At 39.8% G+C, this 12,292-nt stretch overlaps 1 long non-coding RNA gene across 1 annotated transcript in view; it reads right to left on the bottom strand.

Moving 5' to 3' along the window:
• Positions 1-1,177: 1,177 nt before the first annotated feature.
• LOC111094355 overlaps positions 1,178-12,292 on the bottom strand; it is a 34,628-nt gene continuing 23,513 nt past the window's right edge. The window contains exon 3 of the long non-coding RNA XR_005384975.1: positions 1,178-2,775. This is a non-coding gene — a long non-coding RNA (uncharacterized LOC111094355). The remainder of the gene's footprint in view (positions 2,776-12,292) is intronic.

Below are 12,292 nucleotides of genomic sequence, written 5' to 3'. Positions count from 1 at the left end.
AAAGCCTTTTGAGGGCTCCTATTGCATCAGAGTAAAATCCAAACTTTTCCCCATATCTTACAAAATTCCCCATGACCCTGTCCTCCCTATTTCACAGTACTCTCCTCCTTACTTAAGTCCTGTCACACCAGCCTCTGTCTTTTCTGGTTTCCTGAAAGATTTTTTCCTTAATTCATCACATGATGACTGTTTCTCCCCCTTTGAGTCTCTGTTTTAAAAGTCATTAATTTGGGGATGCCTGGGTGGCTCAGCGGTTTAGCACCACCTTTGGCCCAGGGAGTGATCCTGGAGTCCCAGGATCAAGTCTCACATCGGGCTCCCTGCATGAAGCCTGCTTCTCCCTCTGCCTGTGTCTCTGCCTCTCCTTCTCTCTCTCTGTGTCTCATGAATAACTAAATAAAATCTTTTTTTAAAAAAGTCATTGATTTAACTCAGTTGGGTGTTTACTGTTTGTCTCCCTCACTGAAATGCAAGGATGGGGATCTTGACTGCTGATCACTTGTGTTCACATTGCCCATCATGGTGCATGGCATATGGTGAGGGGCCAATAAACACTACCAAGTGAACGAATAGAAGAATGAGTGCCAAAATTATACAATAGATGATATGTAGGACACTAGCAAAAACTAAAAATGGTCATTAAAATTCAAAGGCAATAATTTATGTCCACCTCTTGTTTAGTCCAATTAGGATTAAACTTAATTTTTGACATGCTGGAAAAACCTCGTTCTTAATTCTGCTTGATCACAGAAGAACATTCCACATACCTATGACACACATACGCTTAGTATTCATGTCTGTAGAGTCTGTCACAGTTAGTTAGTCATACCTGAAAGTTGTTGGCTTCCAATTCTCGGAAAGAGAAGAAATACTGATTTTATTTGGGAGAGCTTTAGATAATTTTGACAAATCTGTGCATTTACAACTTTGGGGGTAAAAAAGATGCTTTTATTGACCAAATATCTGTACAGATCAAATGCTTTAGCAAAAGTATTTATAAGCTTGTAAACATTACAGTTGCCTATCCTGGGGATGGTTTTAAGAGGTCATTCCTTTTCATTCTTGACATCAGTTCTTTCTCAGAGTGCCACTTTCTCATTTTTTGTCCTCTATCAATTATTAGTTTGGTCCACAATTGTCATAGGCTGAAAGTAACTATGCTGAATTTCATCCTTTTTTTTTGTATATGGAGAAACCTCAGCATGAAACAAAGAATGTACTGTTTATAAATCTTTATTGGCTGGATACAAAGTTAGCAGCTGCAAGCAGTTAAACATTAGGAGACTTTTACTTCCTTGCCCCCTCATTTTGGCCAGTTAAATCCTCTTCTGATGAACCTACAAACAAATGAGTTGATAGAGATTTGGAACATTATCTAAGTCTTACTTTGACTAATCTAATTTTCTGCAAAAATATGCAAACTTGCCTAGGTTTGCTTGATTAGTATGTTTTGGATTTTCTTTATGAAGAATTTTTCATTTGATGAATCTATGGACTGTTCGCTGGTGAATGATTATAAAAGGCAATACTTTTTATTATTCTCCTGCTAGGAGAAACACTTAAAAAAAAAAAAAAAAAGGCCAACCAACAGTAGCTTCTAGTTTAAGCCTTTAGAGATATGAAAAGTTTTATATCATGCATATCGCTCAGGACAAGAAAAAAAATAGGCTCTGCTCTTCCAAAATGGAAATTCCTACTAAGGAACATTTCACCATAACCTCTAAAATTATTAATTAGCCAGCCTACTCACTCATGGCATTAACTTTTCCACTGGAAGAGAATTTCGAGCCAGGTTTCCATGAGTTAATGTAATGTTTACAGGGGATGCACATGGGAAAATGCTGCAGAATAAAATTGATTGTATTGGACTGAATCAAATTAAGTGCCATAAGTAGGTCAGATCCAGGACATCATAAAGAGTTCTTAAAAACTGTCAGGGTTACCATAACTATCACCCTTAATCCTCATATGAATGCTAAGTGAAAATACTTTAAGAACAAAGATTTTTACAAAAATGTACCCAAGAAAATAATTGTGTGTATTACAGGAGAGAGAAAAAAAATTGTAACCCTCTTAGGATTGCTGGGTGGGTCTAAAAGTTAAACTGAAAAAAAAAAAAATCCAACAAATTTATTCAATATAGGTCTTATGTGACACAGGAGCCCAAGAAACCCAAAGAAACAGTTAAGCCTGTGTATTTTTATGCTAGGTTCATGAAAAGTCAACAGCATGTTAGAATAAGACAGGTTAAGGAGTATGTGGTAAGCATAGTAAACTGGAGGAAACTTAGTAAGGCCTGTTTCTTAGAATCCTCCTTGGTATCCCCTTGTCTTCAGAGATAAAGATGCTCCTTTTCCCTGAGTAGAGGAAGGTTACCTCTGACATGAGGGTTTTATGATCTGTTTTAAGGAAGAAAGGTCAAGTCGGAAGGGGGATGGTCAGAGTGATCTTCTTGCTTCTGTCATTTTCTCAAACTTCTTCAGCTTAAAATATTCAACATGCCAAGGGCACTATATTTGGTGGTAATGTGTCCAGAAACCCACTATTATCAGGAAGAAAACCACATACAATAATATCCAAAGGGTCATAGGTGATTATACATAAAGGTATATACACACAATAACAAGACATGTATATTCCCTTCTTTGGTTTCTCTTTCCTTCATTGGAATGATTGGATGATTTGATAGTAGGGCTCGATTTCTTTTCATAAACAGTAGAATGCTAGAGCTGGACAGAATGGTCTTTGATGTTCATGAATTCAGACAATATTTTCCTGTGAAGAAACAGAGGCCAGGAATAGAAATGAATTATCAGGTAAGGCACATCTACCTAGCAGAGGTGACGGATTTAAAATTCCCGCCCCCCCACCCCCACCCCACTTCAGTGTTTTCTCAATTACAGCATGCTTCCTCTTGGCACATTTTCTGACTAAAGGAAGATATTCAAAGAGGAAGTTTAAATTTTTTTTTTTTTTTTTTTTTTTTTTTTTTTATGATAGGCACACAGTGACAGAGAGAGAGGCAGAGACACAGGCAGAGGGAGAAGCAGGCTCCATGCACCGGGAGCCCGATGTGGGATTCGATCCCAGGTCTCCAGGATCGCACCCTGGGCCAAAGGCAGGCGCTAAACCGCTGCGCCACCCAGGGATCCCCAAAGAGGAAGTTTAAAGGAGTAAATTGAATTGGCAGATGAGTTAATAAAAATGGTTTTCCATATGTCTTCTAGGCTTTCTTCAGGGGTTTCTGTGAAAGAATGGAGTCCTTATGTCTAAGACTTCCATTATGGGTAATGAATTGGTTCTCCCCAGCCCCACCCATGCAGGTAGCCTCGCACTAAAGACCAACCTTGGGAGAAGTGAGAAAAAAGCCACTTGAACCATTTCCTGTGTTCTGTGGTTCAGCTGAGACATGCCAATTGAGAAAGATTGAATCCTCTAACACAGAAAACAGATGAGCAGCAGGCAGGTAATGGCAACCAGAAGTAAAGATTTAACAAACGAAGGAATCAACTTGGTGTAGGGAGACAAGGTGAGAACACTGGCTTTGTGACAATCCGAATTGAGTGTAAATCCCAACCATGCCACAGTGAGAAAATGCCTTCTTTTGGCCTGATTTGCTTAATCTGTAAAATGGGGATAATAGAGCCTACCTCTCAAGAGCTCTTGTAAAGATTAAATAAGACAACATATATGAAAGATTTGGACGAATAAAGATACTTAATATATTTAAGGAGGGAGTTTGATTAAAGGGGTTGAACACATGGTCTTTGGAATTGGATATACTTGGCTCATATCTGATGCACTGCTGGACCTCCTACTAGGGTGCCTGGGACATTGTAGAAGCTTCGTGAAATGTCAGTTTCTAGCCCTTCTCCTCCTGGCTCTACCTCTTTCCATCAGCATGTTAATATAGAGCAATGGTTTTCAAACAGACGTGTGCACCAGAATTACCTTTCCACTAATATACAGCAGTGGCTCCCAAGCTGCTGTATGGACCTGGAGGATTTGGTAAAACAGATTACTGAGCGCCATCCCCAGAGTTTCTGATTCAATGGGTCTACAGTAGGACACTTTTGATGTCAATGTAGATATAGGGAAATTACTTTTGGGTACTAGGATGACAAAGTCTTCAGCTCTTTGGGCTCCTTTACGGTTTCTGATTGAAAGCGCTATTAAAATACCCCAGCTGAAACATCTTAACTTGCTCTGCTACCAAGAGTGACAACACACCTGATTTCTATTCTCAGTTCTACATTGTTTTTAGTTCTCTGTTCCTCTGCATACTGCCTTTGAATGCAGAGCTCAGTTTGAAATAAAAAAGAACAAGACAATTACTAGGTCAATACTTGTTGAACCGAATAATTCATCTCAAGTGAAAAGCATGGAACATATTTTCCAGTTCTATAATTTTCCCAGATTTCTCATTATTTCTTTTTACAGGTGAAAACTTGGGGTGATCAATTAAACAGTAAATCAAATACTATGATCCAAATACTGTCTAACTCATCACAGCTTGGGACACAAAAAATGCAGTGGATTTAGGGCCAACCTTGTATGTGTAGGCACTTTGTTGTGTTTGTATCAGAGATCAAACACCGGTGTTCCAGTGCTAGCTTGAGGACATGTTTCATTTGTTTTGTTTTACCTAAGTATCTTATTTGATGCCTATCATAGACTGAGTGTGTCTTCCTTCCCCCAAATTTATATATTAAAAACCCTAACCCACAGTATGGCTGTATTTGGAAATGGGGCCTCCATGGTTGTAGTCAAGGTTAAATGAGGTCATAAGGGTGAGGCACTGATTCTATAGGATTAATGTCCTTATAAAAAGAGACACAATAAAGCATGATAAAGATCTTTCCTTTCTCTCTCTCTCTCTCTCTCAGGGATGGGGTGGGGGGCACCATGAGTGTGTCTCTCCTCATGCACATACCAAGAAAAGGCTCTGTAAGGACACAGTGAGAAGGTGGCCAGATGCAAACCAGGAAGAGGTATCTCATCAGAAACCAACCATGCTGACACCCTGATCTCAGACTTCCAGCCTCTAGAACTGTGAGAAAATAAATTTCTGTTGTTTAAACCACCTGGTCTATGGTATTTTGTTATGGCAGTCCAAGCAGACTACTACAAGGTTTACATGTTAATCCAGAGTGCTTTCAAAAATTCTGAATTGAGGGTGCCTGGGTGGCTCAGATGGTTAAGCATCTACCTTTGGCTCAGGCCATGATCTCCAGGTCCTGGGATTGAGACCCAAGTGGGGTGCCCTGCTCAGTGGGGAGTCTGCTTCTCTCTTTCCCTCTGTCTCTTCCTCTGTTTCTGCTCTCTCTGCCTCTCTCACTCGTAAATGAGTAAAAGAAGAAGAAGAAGAAGAAGAAGAAGAAGAAGAAGAAGAAGAAGAAGAAGAAGAAGAAGAAGAAGAAGAAAAGTCTTCAAAAAAATACTCTGAATTGGTTGTTGTGCTGGGTATTTTCCATTTGCTCCTACAAATCTATTCTCCACCATTCCCACTCCTCCATTTACACTAATTGGGGTATTTCATCTGTTTTCTTTTAGAAAAACTGATGATATGATTGTCGACATTTTAAAAATTGAGAGATTTTGCATGAAAATAAATCTAGATTGTCAGGTAGTCATGAAGAATGAAAAGATTTGGCAACAACGCTGGCAATGATGAACTGGCATCTCCCTTTAGACTGGGCGTTAGCTCTCAAGTTGGCCACAGCTCCCACTTGGCATACTCCACTCTATTACTTTACCAGGCTGGCTTCTGTGGCCATCTGAGAACATGATCCGTATTCCTCATGAGATGATGGGAAGGGCTCAAAAGCCCAGATGCTTGGAAATTTCTATACTGGCTGTTGTAGCTGTTGCTGGTAACAGCTCACACTTGCAACCTTCCTGGAACATTGTCCTTGGGTGATTGAAACTGCTTTGCTTGGGAGTTCCTAGGAATGTGTCTCTTTCCCCAAGACAAGACCAGCTATACATTCTAAGCTGGATACTCTATCTTGGAAGGAGCAATTGTTTCTCCCAATCAGGACAAAATGTCTTCCAGAGATGAGCTGGTCTTTACTACACACTGGTCTGGTTCATTGGCTTAGCAGCTTCCATAGCATTACTTTGGAACAAGGGACCCACTTTACAACCAATGAAGTTCAATGGTGAGCACGTGACCACGGGCTCTATGAATCATGCCACATATCACACCATCCAGAAGCAACTGGTATGACATAGCAGTGGAAAGACCTTTTAAAGACATATAGCTAGGGACACCTGAGTGGCTCAGTCAGTTTAAGACACACAGCTAAGGCATTACTCTTTAGCATGCAGCAAAGAATTTTAACTGATGGTGATTGTATTGGTCTTGTGTGCCCTATAACTAGAAAGTATGGATCTGGTACCCAAGGAGTGGAGCTAGGAATTCAACATCACCCACTCCACCCATGATCAACTTGAGGAATTTTCGTTTCTGGTTCTTGGAGGGGAAATGCTTCTACAGGAGAACACAGTGAAAGTCACTTGAAACCTAAAGCTTTGGTTGCTATCTGGGTATTTTTTTGTGCCAGATCAACAAAGAAAGGACTTCCTACACTGGTGAGGGAATTTGTTCTCGATTGTTGTGAGAAGGTAGGACTATTTCTACTTAAGGAGGGAAAGAAGGAATGTGTATAGTACTTAGGGGAGTCACTGGGTCATCTCTTGGTTACTTTCAGGTTGTCTTACTGTGGCCTGCACCATGCCCATGACCTAACACAGGCCTGGTACTCAGAGGCTCAGGACCCTCAGGAAGGAGGATTTTGGGTCTTCTATAGATTTTCCTGCACAAGGATCCTCATCTCAGGCTTTTTTTCTAGGTTATCGTAAGACAACATTCTACTCTAAATTATTGTCCCTTTCCCTGATACTATATTAAAACTTCCCCTCTTCCAGCTCACACCTTAAGGGGATTATGCCATTTTGTCGAGAGTATGATCTCAGGAGCATCTAGAGGAAAAAGTGGTCCACCTTATTGCCATAGAGCATTTTTTCCCCATGAGTCTGAGGCATCTGCATATTTTGAAGGCCCTGAAGGCCTCTAAAGCTATAGGAACAGTTACTCCTGTTGCAAGCAAAATGAAGAATGTGGTTAAGCTAATTATCCAGGAGCCTGAATGTATGTATAAATACCAAAGAAAAAGGTAGATGTGTTTTCAAATCAAATCATTTAAATCACTTAAGTTCTCTATTTCATATAGCTTACGTAGATCTGAAATCATAACCTTTAGAAATTTACAGTAACACTTTATATACAGTAAGCTTTTTTTTAAGAGGGAGAGGGGCAGAAGGAGGAGAAGAGAGAAAACCTTCAGCAGGCTCCACACCCAGCACAGAGCCAGATGAATGACGCCATCTTATAACCCTGAGATCATAACCTGAACCAAAATCAAGAGTTGGATGCTTCACTAATTGAGCCACCCGGTGCCCCAAAGCTTTTTTTTTTTTTTAATTTCAGAGCCTAAAAGACCTGAAAAATATGAGTTTAATTACTACACAAGAATTTTCCAAGTAACAAGTATAACTCTTTTTTATGCCAAATTGAAAATAGTTTCCAAACTGTGATATTCTTTCTCTTCCTCACTTTCCCACATCAGTCATTTCCCAAATCTTAACTATTTCATTGAGTGAAAGGAAACCCTGGGATACAGAGAGAAATTATTTTCTTAAGTATATCTTGTTAGGCTTGTCCCTCATACTGTTGGAATAGTTGGTAGTGACACTTTCTGCTTTTATAAATGGCTTGCACAATCACAAAGCCCATGGCAAAGAAAACAGTGGTATTTACACTGACAGGGAGAAAAATTCTAATTCTAAAAGTGAAATTTCATTTTATTGGGAGTACAAGTAATAGGTGTTGGTGGGGTTTTTTTTTTGTTTTGGTCTTTTTTGTGGGTTTTTTTTTTTTTTGGTATTACTGTTTTTCTCCATAACAGTTACCCGAACTACTTAGTTTTTATATCAGACTGACATTTATTTTCCTCTAAGATTTCCTTTGGAAAAAAGGCAAGCATTCCAAAAGTGTTTCTACTTTTTCTTAAAACCATAACACATTATTTGGAAAATAAAGATATTCAATGCTTAATACTCAGGTTTGAAAAAGTTTGTAAATTGTGTTTTAAAAATTATGCAAAATCTCTTAAAGTGTAATTGAAAGCATTAAGTACGCTTTCTCCAAATTTTGTTTTAATTTTAGAGCCTTTTTTCAGTAAAATCCTGGTACTCTTCAGCTACACCATTTTGAAAGTATTGTAACCTCAATTTGGTTGTTATATGAGGTGATTTTTTAAATTGTCTTTCTTGTGTGATGTTACTCAGCTTCAGAACAACTTTTTTTTTTTTTTTCAAAACTCTCTCTCTTCCCCTTCCCCTCCCTCCTTTCTCCTCTTTCATTCCCTGACAATTCTATTTGAATGGTGTTAGGTGAGGCTGAACAAATCAGTTTTGTGTTTTAAACACAGCTGGCACCCAATAATGGCCCAGAGCACAGTGCTAACGCCGGAAAAGGTAAGGAGGATATCCATGCGTACAGTCACCCACAATGGGATGTCAGAGCCTGAGTCCGGTGAAGGGCTCCTGTGAAAATGCAGCACCCTCCATGGAGAGTTAGAGCCGGAGCAGTGTGAGTGGATCATCCTCATGGGGAATGGTGGCCCAGAGAGGGGGTAGTGAACCCCGAACTGAGTCAGAAGGACATCCGTGCAGGAGTCAGCCCAATATGGAACGTCAAATGAGGAGAGTGTCTATACAATTTGGAGCCTGGACAAGTTGGAACTAGCGTCCAGTTGAGGAAGGTGGAGCATTGGCCTGGTTTACCGTATCAAAGTCTGAGTTTGAGGGCACCTGGGTGGCTCAGTCGGTTAAGTGTCTGCCTTAGGCTCAAGTGGTGATCCCAGAGTCCTGGGATGGAGCCCTGCTTGGAGCCCTGCATTGGACTCCCTGCTCAGTGGGGAGTCTGCTTCTCCCTCTTTTTCTGCCCGTCCTCCTGCTCATGCTCTCTCTCTTTCTCTCTCTCTCTTAAATAAATAAAATGTTAGAAGAAAAAAAAAATTCTGAGTTTGTGTCTCGGGTAGCCCATCACAGGGTATTGGAATCCAAACAGGTGAGGAGGAGGGTATCCACATGGGGAGTGTGTGTGTGTGTGTGTGTGTGTGTGTGTGTGTGTGTATTTGGGGGGGGTGATGTTGAATTCACTTGGCTAGGATTTTGTTGAGAACATTTGAGAATCTCTATATTCATCAGAGATATTGGCCTACAGTTTTCTTTTCCTGTAGTGTCCTTGATTGTGGTAATCCTTTCACAATAGTTATGCACCAAATCACCACTTTGAACACTTTAAACTTACAGAATGTTATATGTCATTTATATATCAATAAGTCTGGGAGACAAAAGTGCCTAGGTGATGAAAGTCAAGGAAAGACCAAGGAACTGTTCTGATTTGACATAGTCTCTGGAGATGACAACTAAATGCAACATGGGATCCTGAGATGGATTTTCTATACAGAATGTTACTAGGACATTTGGCAACACTTGAATGGAGTTTGAGAATTAGAGCATCATTATAAAGCAATGTTAATTTCCTAATTTTGGTGAAGACTTTGCATTTATGTCAGGGAATGCTCTTGTTTGTTGGAAATACATGATAAAGTTTTTGGGTATAATAGAGAATCCTACCACCAACTTATTCTCAAATGGTGCAGGGCAGAAAAAGAGAGAGGGAAAGATTGGGAGAGAGAGAGAGACAGAGAGACAGAGAGACAGAGACAGAGAGAGAAGAATTCTTGGTACTGTACTTACAATTTTTATGCAAATTGGCGACTGCTTCAAAGCCAGAAATTTCAAAAAAATTATCTCTCATGAATTTTAATACAGAAGAAAAAAAGTATTTCCTTATAATTAGAACATGCTCACTAAACTGCCATAATAATATATTTTCCAGGAAGCTCTGAACAGCAAGGAGGTGAGGGAAAGATGGATAAGGAGTCTGATGAAGGTGCAAAGGACAAACCTCTTTCTCTCGATCCTAGTGCTGGTCATGCATATTTCAGTAGAGTACAAATATTACCCCAGCCTCTCACCTCTTTTTGTCCAAATTTCTCATGACATATCAAAATGGTTTTTAAGCACTGAATGGGAAATTAATCAAACAGGATAAAAACACATAATGGAGATTTTCCCTCTTCTATTTAGTTCCCATGGTCTTTTAGTAAGGTGTTGCAATTGTCTGAAACCAAGACTTGGCACCATTCACCCAATGAATTTGAGAAACTGACTTACCGTAGGAAAAGCTGGGAGATGACCACTGAATTTAAATCACATGGACCCTGACAGCAAAGTCATTAAAGTCAAGAATGTAGAAAGGGCTAAAAGTCTGTGCCAGCCAGCAACACGGGTGGCTAAACCGCATCCTATGAACTGGTCCATCACTGCCTCTGCAGGTTTTATTCTTTGATTTTTTAAAACATTCTGGTTTTTCAAAGTTTGCTCCAACATGTAAGTCTTCCAGTATAGGATTATATCCAGGAATAGGCAGAAAGGGAGTACAAAGCCAATTTCTAGAAGACATGGGTAAGTGATTTTTGAGGGGTTAGTAAGAGGCAGGGATTCCCTGCAACGCAGGATTTCCCCTACTTCTACTCTTCTCCTTCAAACTGTGAAAGAGTGGTATATGGATACACTAATAGCATTGCAGAACTGACCCAATACATCAAAATACATTGAGCTGATTTATACTTAATTATTTTATTAATATGTACTTATTATTTTTATGTATTTATTACATATTAAATAAATTATATATAATTATGCATAATTTCTATATAAATATATTATTACATATATATTTTTAAAGATTTTATTTATTTGAGCCACAGCAAGTGAGTGAAAGAGAGACTGCATGAGCTGGGGGCAGAATGGCAGAGGGAGAGGGAGAAGCAGACTCTCCGCTGAGCAGGGAGCCCCATGTGGGACTCGATCCCAGGACCCCCGGATCATGACCTGAGCCAAAGGCAGACACTTAACCGACTGAGCCACCCAGGCACCCCTATATGCTTTGCATGTAGAAGGGAGCAGTGTGATAAGCAATGTGAAATGGTAGATAAACTAAAAATAGCACTGAAATATATTTTCATTCCACACTTCATTTGGGTGAAGTAAACATTCAACAATGTGCACCACTCCAAAAATGATGAAAATGTGGTGGAGGGTACACAGTTGGAATTTTGAATTCAGACGGAACTAAATCAAAGTCTAGCTTCACCTCTAGTGGTCATATGGCAAGTTACTTCATGTCTCCTCACCCCTAATAGGAGTTACACTACCTCATGCCAGCATTGAAGAGGTAACAAACAGGTAGTCTATGAGTAGACAACCAATGGTCATAACTTTCCAGAAAAAATTGCCCCAGTCCAACCTCCCTTTTGGCCTTGCCCACCAGACTCAGACCCAGATGCTCTTGCTCCATAGTAAGGACAGCATCCAACCTTGATGCACAAAGAACCACGTCCTAGGAATATTCCTTCTCCTTCTCTCCTCTCCCTTCCTGTCACATTCATGACTAGTTTGAATGTATCACTGATACATAGGAATCAAGGATATAAAGGTCGTAAGAAGTTTTCATAAGTATAAAACATTAACAAATAGAGGATTTTATTTTCGAAACAGGGTTAAACCGAGGTCAACGAATTATTGCCACTTTTTGTTTTCTATCTGAATTCTCTCAGATGTGAGTTACATCAGAAATCCAGCTTTTGATATCAGACATCAAAGCCCTTTATACACATGTGCACCCACTTCTGGGTCCCTAGCAGGAGTGCTTTCATCGATGGAAGATTTAGTCAAAAGAATCCAGGATTTTTTTTTAATCTGGGAAGGTTTGCTGACTCAGCGGAAGTCCTAGAGGAACCTCACACTCCCGTCTCTCTTCCCACCACTTTATCCTCCCATCTGCTTTCCACCTCCTCCTGAAGGCTGTCAGATTGTGACAGTATCTTGACCCTGTTCCTCTGAAATTCTTGTGAAATGCTTTAATTGCTTCCTCTTTGATGACTGCAATTTCTTCTCATGTATGCTTTCAAAACCTTTGCTTGTGAAATTATCTTATCTGTGAAATTGTAGAATCTAACTTCTGAAAACAGTCCTCCCATCCTGCCCTGTTTTGTATTTTATGTAAAGCCAGGCCAAATTCAGAACCACCCACTTTCTAGATTTTGATTATACATGAGGATATTTTTGCAGCAAGCCCTATTTGGTTCATTCA

This window comes from Canis lupus, chromosome 37 (genome assembly GCF_011100685.1).
Source record: "Canis lupus familiaris isolate Mischka breed German Shepherd chromosome 37, alternate assembly UU_Cfam_GSD_1.0, whole genome shotgun sequence".
NCBI lineage: Eukaryota > Metazoa > Chordata > Mammalia > Carnivora > Canidae > Canis > Canis lupus.
Note: the sequence above shows the minus strand (reverse complement) of the source record. Positions and strands in the feature narration are given on the sequence as shown.